A 9,680-nucleotide genomic window follows, 5' to 3' on the forward strand; every position below is an offset into this window, starting at 1 on the left:
ACTTAATCTTATAAAGTACTCCTAAATACTTTATAAATACTATAGATAGATAATTAAGAAGCGTATAATAGCTTAACCTTCTATTTATATAGAGGTAGGTAGCTACTTAGCCTTAGACTCTTACGATTCTACGTACATTATATAATTAGATAAGAATAGATAAGTTATATACTTATACTTTTAATATATCTAGATTCTAGAAGATATCGAGTCGATATAGTATAATTATAGATCTTCTCGATAGTTATACTCCTCTTAGAATAGCGTATACTATATTTATACTTAGGCTTCTTATCGTAATTATCCGCGATATAATAGTTATTATAGTAATCTATTCTTCGAAGACTCGAAGAGATACGAAAGGTTTAAAAGTACGTAAAGATCGATTAAGAAACGAATAGAGACGGGACTTTAATTAAGAATAACTAGAGAGAGACTAAGAAGAGTAATAATAAATAGCGTATTCTATCGGCTTCGCGGCTCGTTAAATATATACTTATAATAAATACTATTATCTTAGTATAGAGTATATAAAGTCTATCTTAAACGTAAAATCTAAACTTATAATATTACTCTTCTATCTTCTCTTAGTTCTCTTTAGACTACTAGAAGACTTAGCTATAAGTATAATATACTATAAAGATCGGTAAAGTTTAAAGATCGACTAAGTATAGTAGTATAGAAGATAAAAGAGATAAATAGCTAGAACGAAGGGCGTAATAGTATATTCTAAGAATAGTAATAGAGTACGACTCGTATAGTATATATAGAAATAAAGGCGAACTTAGATATAAAAGTAGTTAAGATTTAAGAACGCTAATATTTAGTATATCTAGAGCGCTTCGCGTAAAAGTAAGTCCGCCCGCCTTTATATAGTCGAGTCGAAGAAGAGGGCTACTCTTCGAGTTATAAACTAAAGAGATTAGTTAATAAACGTAAATAGATCTCTCGTCTTATAGATACCGCTATATAATTAAATATTAAGTAAACTCGCTTTAGTACTAACGATAGTAGAGAACTATTAACCGCTATTATAAGAATTAGCGAGCTAAAAGATATTATCGAGAATATACTATAATAACTAGTCGTATCTCGATTCTCGATAGAAGAGAATAAAGTTTCTAATTAGAATTAACTAAACTTAAATTAAAGTCGACTTCTAGCTAAAGTACTAGAAAGCTAAGTAGACGATAGCCTACGAGACGCGAGCGTAATATATTAATAATAGTATTACTAAGATTACTACTAATTTTAGAAGATTCTCGAAGTAGAGAATATACTAATATTATTAAAACTATTCTAGAGAATAGCGTAAGAAGTAAATTATTAGAAACTAGATAATAATACTAATATAGATTATTATAAATAGTCTAGACTAAACTCTCTACTAAATTCCCTTAGATATATTTCCTCGTAATAGAGGTAGTTAATTATAAGATCTTATAGTCTATAACTTATTTTAAATAAACGAGATATAGTACGAATTAGCTTAAGAGATAATTTCTTTTTACTAGTAGTAGATGAACTAATCTTACTTATAGTCTATATACGTCTTCTATACTCTCTCTAATATCTCTATAAACTAACTTAATTCTAGTAATTAAAATTAAACTACTAAATCTCTACTATAAATACTTTAACTTTAGAGAAGATAAGTATACGCTACTCGTAGTATATAATATCCCGTATCTACGTAAGTAACTCGAACTAGACTCCTTAGGCGCGTCGAATCTATTAACTATAGCGAATAGTATATCTTCGACTATAGTCTCTTTCTTTATAATTATCTCCGTACTATATAACGATTTACTTAACTATCTAGAAAAATCTCTAATAAAGAAGTAGTCTACTATATTAACTAGAATATCGACTAACTAGATTTTAACTAGAGTAGAAATATAGCTACTAGTAATCGATCGTATAGCGAGAATTAAGACGATAGATAAGTTATATATCTTTACTCTAGATAGTAATACGCTTCGTATAAATAATATATAAATTAGTATCTATATCTTACGTTAGTTATACTAATTAATAGAAGTCCTAATTTATACTAATCTTTAAATAATAATATTAAGAAAGTCTCGGTAGATATCTAAAGAGTCTTTATTATAGTTACTTCGATATAGATAATATTATTAGAGAAGTTCTCTATAATCTCTCTTACTAAATAGATAAAGAGAACTATTAAGATAATAGAATTAGTAGTACGTTAGTAATATATAATTTCGTATAGTAAAAATACTATTATCTTATTAGCTCTATTATAGTAATTAATATAAGAAAATATACGAATTACTTCTATCTATTATATATCTACTTTAAAATCTCTAGATAATCTCGTATTACTCGCTTAGCTAGAGATTAGGTTTCTTATTATAACTTTCTCTTCGATAGATAATATATAAAGAGCGAGAGTAAATATACCTTTATCGTCCGATTTACTCTTTAGCTATAGAGCTATAATAAGTTTTTTTCTACGAGCTTTATAAAGTTAGTATTAGCGTTCCTTAAGTAGTACGCGATTCGTACTATAGTCGTATTTATCGGTTTTTCGACCGCCTTAGATTTCGAGATTATAGATAGAGTCTTTCCGCTTTTCGGAATTATAAATAGAGTCTTTCCGCTTTTCGAGATTATAGATAGAGTCTTTCCGCTTCTCTTATCGATTCTCGAGCTAGATAGAGTCTTCGAGCTAGTTATCTTACTACCCTTCGAGTTAGGTCGTAGAGACCGTAGAGTCTTTAAGCTAATTATCTAGCGCGGTCTTAGATTATATATAGATAATATAGAACTAGATAGTAGTTTCTTTATATTAGTAAGCGAAGTTACTCTATATACTATACTTATCTCTATATTTACTCTCTATTAGTATTTCTTTAAGATTTTACGTACTACGTATTACTCTAACTAGAAGATATTAATCTTTCGTACTAGACTTCGTAGAACTAACTTTTCTAAATTAGCTCTCTACTTCTCCTTATCTATTAATATATAGTCTAGGTCTTATTATATAATATTAATAAGCGATATATATAGCGTTAGTACTATATTAGTTACGCTAAGAATCTATTATTTAACGACTATTTAAAATCTATATATATTAGTAGCTATTATTAGTTAGTATACGGTAAATATTATATAGAATCGTAGAGTAGTTACTTACTACTATTAGAGTAATTAGGCGTTATCTATATCTATAGAAACGCTAATTTCGAGAGCGCGATATATCGTTACTCTTTAACTATAGGATTATTAAAAAGATTACTATAAAAGAAGAGAGTAAGTCTTATTTAAGATTAGCTAATAGAACTCCCTTATCCTCGGCTATAGAATATCTTATATAGTACTACCGCTAATAGTAGCGACTATAGAGATTAAGCTCGATATCGATTCTTAGAAAATCGAGACTAGTTTATCTATATTAAGAATAAATTAGAAGTCTAACTATTTCTACTTAGCTTATATTATTACGTAAAAGAATATATAGAATTTTCCGAGCGTATCGCGTAAGTCTTTTTCGTTACGTAACTATATTACGAATTCTAGTATAAAAGTATTCTAGATTATATTAGTTAGTTAGAATAGAGTAGTCGAATTAGCTATATTACTAAGTATTATATTACTAAGATATCGAGAGATTCTATTCTTATATTCGCTATTTATATATTTTTCTAAGAAATATTAGCTAATAGTACTATAGTATACTCGAGTATATAAGGTATACTTATCTAAACGGTTATAGTTAATAGAATAATTATAGTATCGATATCTAGTGATAGATATAGATTAAACGTATACGAAGATTATACTTACGATACTACTTATATAATATCTAAGTCGTATAGCTTTTTTAGCTCTATAGTTATTATCTTAACTAATATTAAACGAAATAGTAGCGTATAAGATCTAGCTATAGATAGATTAATTATAAACTATTAAAAGATCTTTTCGGTTTATACTATCTAATATAAAGCTATATAATTTTGTTCGTTAGATATAGAGTCTAACGTCTTATTAGTAAAACTAGTATTATAAAGAGAAGATATATATACTATTAGTAATAATAGTATTAGAAAATCGCGAAGGGAAAAAGAAGGGTTTTCGTAGTTACTCTCCTAGTATCGAGATTAGTATATTAATTATAATAACGAAAGCCTATATATACGTAATACGCTCGCTAGTAGTTCCTCTAAGTAGTTCTCGTAGTAATTAGAGTAATTATATCGCGCTATTTTATAAGTAAGCTAACGAGACCGTACTACTAATCGGGAGATTTAATAGTAAGGCGGTTTAGACTAGCTAGATACGGTCGAAGGCTATAGAAAATAGAGACGTAGAGTATATTACTATAGTTTTAGTACTATAGAGGAGATAGAGATAAGTACTAGTAGGAGAAGAATAATAAAGACTTAGCGTCTCGCTAAAGGTCTATTAGTATAGTAGCTAATAATAAATCGGTATACCTTTCTAAATAGACTAGTATTAGTAACTAATTACTTTAACCTTACGTTTATCTTATCTATACTTTACTACTACTTCTCTATACTAATTACGAATATATAACGATTTTACGGTCGTCTATAGATTAACTCGCCCTTCTAAACCTAGTAAGGCCTACTTTAGATATATTATAATAATTACGATAATAATAGCTTTAGTACTAGACTCGAGATACGTAACTACTATCTACGCGAGTTTCGTATATACTTAACTATAATTATATAATCTACTAGAGTCTTTAAGTTCTAATATTAATACTATTAAAATCGAAAATTCCGAATATAGATTACTATAGCTAGAGCTAGTTAACTATCTCGCTACTAAAATATAGTAGAACTTATAGTATTTTATTAGTAAAGGGAGTAGCTAACTATAATAGTAATATAATTTTTAAAAAAATTCGAGATAGAAAACCTAATAGTAGAGCTAGAGTAAAGAGAAAACGCGAGGATTCTTACTCTACTAATCTATATATAGTAAAGGTCTAGAAGCGTTATACTATAGTATCGAGGCTTATCGATAAGGTCTAAAGACGAGCCTAGGCTAACTCGGTTACTCTTAGTCGAGCGCTAAAGAGACTATAAAGTAGTTAAGCCTATAAGAACCTTAGTAATATAGAAAAGTATCGCGCCGAGTAGTTATATAAGGAAAAAGAGGAATAAAAAAGATAGACCTAAATATACTAATCTTTATTATATATCCTAATCGTATACTATTTTAGGTTCGAAAGCGGACGAAGTAAGTTATTTTTTAATTTATAGCTATAAATAGAGCTTATCGAGCGCGAAGAGATAGAGACGAAAGCTAGCTAATATCTCTAATTAGTACTATCGTATTAATTACTATAAATTTTAAGAGTAGTATTATAGGCGATAGAGTCTTTATCGGTATTTAACCTAGTAGACTTTTTCGAAATTAATAGAAAGCTCGAGATAAAACGGACTAATTTCGAAGACCTTAAGCTTATCGAAGATAATTCCGATTATGATAAAGATAGTATACTTACTAAAGACTTCGTTCTAAAAGCTATAAACGATAAGATTCTTACTAAAGAAGTAGAAGTCTAGAAGATTAACGAGAAAGATATTACTACTAAGCTATACTAGTAAGTTATAGTAATTAGCTATATACGAGGCTAGTACTAACTCCTAATTTTAATAGATATTTAGCTATATAAGCTATCGCCTTCTAGAAGATTTATTAATAAGTCTTAATTAGTTTATATACTAAGTATTAGTATATTCTAGATAATATCGACGTATATAAGCTCTTTTTAATTATCTAAGAGGACGGTACTTCTATTATTAGTCCTAAGTAGACTAATCTTATTAATAGTAGATCGACTTTTAGATTAATTATTATATTACTAATATATAACTATAGACGATAGAGCTAATCTAATTAATTTATTCTCTAAAGAAATTCGCGAGATACTATAAAGCGAGATAGCTATATAATTTACTATATTAGACTACTAAATTAACTATCTTCCTAGTCTTATCTAAATCTAGAAATTATTTAACGATAACTAGATCGTTATAAATAGCTTCGATATATCGATAGATCCGATTAACGTAAATGTAGCGCTATATACTTTCGATACTTTAAAAATAGAAGGCCGTATTCCGGCGAGCGTATTCTAGTTATTTAGTCTAAAGGGCGATCTATTAGTATATATACTAGAAGAAATAGCTAAGGAGTACGGCGGCTAGAATAAGACTAAGGCGTTAAACGACCGCTTATCTAAAGACTCTAACGACTAGGACGACGACGTTATAGATATAGCTTATCTCTAGATAACTTAAATCGAAAAGAAGACTAGTAATCGATAAATAAAGAATATAGAAGTAAGCGATAATAGAAGTAATTACGATAAGAAAGACTAGAAGATAGTATTAGAATAAGCTAGTTATCTATAGCGTAAAAGTAGTAACTTATTCTAGAATAAATCGGCTCTTTCTAATATTACGTAGTATCCCGAGGAAGCTCTTAAACGAGAATAGATACTATATTAATTATTATAACTAAAGATAGACTCCTAGTTATATAGAGGTACCGACTATACTATTATATAGCGTAGAGTTTAGTAGTCGCTAAATCTAATACTAGTAGTATTTAGACTTATACCCTATACTTACTTTTAGCTACTACTAAGATTTAAGTAATCTTCCTTTAAATTTCACTCTACTTAATCTATAATATCTTATAATTAGAGCGTAACGCGAACGCGACGCGAAAAATAAGCGTCTTTTATATCGATATATTATAACTATTAAGTAGATAATAAGGTAGGCCTATATACTTAGATATTAGTATTTCGCTATATTATATAGCTTATCTTCCCTAAAGGACGCGCGCGTTATTTATAAAAAGAGAAGCGTGTTCGGAATCTATTTAAGTTATCGCGATTCTATTCGCTTATTCGTAGAGAATATATAACGAAGATTAGAATAAAGATTATTATAATTACGTAGTCTACTATTTATCTTTTAAAAATATCGTCTACCTTTAGCTTATTACGCTCTACTTCGTCCTCTACTCTCGTTAACTTCTCTTCTACTATTTAGAATTCTCGTACGTTAATAACCGAAATAACTAATCTTATCGATCTAGATAAGACGCCTAAGTCTATTCTTAAATAGATAATACTATATCTACTTATATTACTAGATCTCGACGACGATAAGCTTATCGATAATATTATAGAAAGTCTATTTATATAATATTTATTCGATCTAGAGAAATTCTAGATAGACGCGATTAATCGTCGTAAGAACGAATAGTTTATTCTATAGAGAGAAGAGTATAATAAAGTATTTTCGAAGTAGTAGAAATAGACTCTATAGACTCGTAAATATATAACTATTACGATCTTATAGGCTACTAGTAAGGGTTCTAGTAAGTAATTAGATATCTAGATTAATATATAGTCTTACGCCTAAAAGTACGATAGTATACTCTTTATATATTATCTTCGATACCGGTTAATATTATATTATTCTATACTAAAGAAGATAGATACCTCTTATCTAAGCTAGTATCTTATTAGTAAGGATTATATTAGAAATAAGAAGCTTAACGCGAATTTTAAATATCTATTTACTAAGAAAAAGGTATATCTTCTACTATTTAATACTATATATATTATCTTATATTAGTATAGATAGAAGATTATCTTATTTTAGAGATTCGATTATTCGATTAATAAGAATTCTATAACTAGACGTTATAGATAATCGCTATACTATACCTTCTATTTCGAGCTCTAGAGAACGTCGAGTTTCGTTAGCTAATTAAGATAGTATCTATAGCTTTAATAACTTAACTTAAGCTTTTAGTACTAATAAGTACTCGATAACGTCTATACTAGTAAGTAGATAAGAGATAGTATTAATTTATAAGCCTCTTATTAGCTAAGGCTAAAATCTCGCTTATAATTAACGACTAGATAAGTCCGAATAAGATATACTTCTAAGGAGTTATAAAGTATATATTATTATAAAGATTACTATAATAACTAATATTATATAGTTATTTTATTAACGTAAACTAGAAGCTATAAAAGATTCTAGTAGACTTCGCCCTAATATATAAAGAGTTAACCGATAAAACCCTTTACGTATATCTTCTTACGTCGCTAGAGAACGTTAGTATTTAATCTAATTAGATTCTCTATATTACTATAAATAATACGAAAAATAATAGTACTATATTTAGATATCTTCGAAAGATAACTAATCTTCTCGGCCGAGAATTAAACGGTCTTATTTAGACTTCGTATCTTACGTATATAATCTAGTTAGCGATTAAGATATTACTCTTCGCTCTACGTATTACGATAAGAAACGAAGTATAGATTACGAAATAAAATCTATTAAAGCTACTAACTTATCTCTATATAGATATAGAGTCGGTCGATAATATTATAAGCTCTATTATAGCGATATTCGAAAAGATACTCGTATTATCGATATATCTTTATAAAGATCTATTACTAACTATTTCTAGGTTCGGAACTTAGTAATATATATTAATAGTAGTCCCTAGAGGCGCTCGTAGTTCTTAAGTTACTAATTACGTAGTCGTTCCTTAAATCTAATTTAAGATATCGTAACTTACTAGAACTCGATATATAATATACTTATATATACTAATAAGCTTATAACTAAAATTATTCTATTTCTTAATAGAGAATTATAGTATAATTATAATATTAAGTTAATTCGCTTAATAGAAGAGGAGCGGCTATAGATACGATATCTTATTAATATCCTTATACTATTTACTCTCTATATAAACGTAATTAGAGCTACGGTTCGTGATCTAATAGTCTAGTACGTTTATAAGATATATAATAAGCTATTTAATTATATCGAGATATATTAGCAGAAGCTCGCTCGAAAGCGTATACTTTAGAAAATTACTATATATTAAGGGCTAAGATAGATAGTAGAGAAGTTAACTAAATACTATATAAAGATAAGTAATATACTTAGATATATATATAGCGTTACGATAATCCTCTATCCTATCTAGAAGATAATAATATTCGAGGCGAAGTCGTAGAAGTACGAAGATAATAGTATACTATAGATATAATATTATCTATTATAAAGATTATTATATTACTAATATATAGATAGAAAACTAAATATATTAATTATCTAAATATACTCTATTTAAATACTTTAGGTAGGAAGATTTAGCTCTTACTTTCTTAAGATAACTTTAATTTATCGACTCTCTTAACGTTAAGTTCTAGTTAAATATTCCCTTTAGACGACGATATACTCGACACTTTATACTTTATACCGTATACTTTACTATTACTCTAGATATATTCTCTAGTATTTATATTATCTTAAATAATTAGATTAATAAATAATTAATTCGGCGATTAGAATCTTTCTCGTCTCTTTACTTAATTATCTCGAGAACGACGAAGTATATTAAGTAATTTAAAACTTAAAAAATACTTAAAGAAGAAAATAGAGAAGTTTAATAGTATAAGTACTCTACTATTACTTAAATATAGAAAGCTAATATTATTAAAATATAGATTTTAATATTCTCGATTAATAGAAGAAGAACGAAGATCGCTTTCCGATATTAGCGAAGATCGTTTAAGACTACCTTACTATTCTAGCTACTAAGGTTAGTCTTAAATAATTATTTAA

Source organism: Exophiala dermatitidis, assembly GCF_000230625.1.
Source record: "Exophiala dermatitidis NIH/UT8656 unplaced genomic scaffold supercont1.3, whole genome shotgun sequence".
In the NCBI taxonomy this organism is placed as follows: domain Eukaryota; kingdom Fungi; phylum Ascomycota; class Eurotiomycetes; order Chaetothyriales; family Herpotrichiellaceae; genus Exophiala; species Exophiala dermatitidis.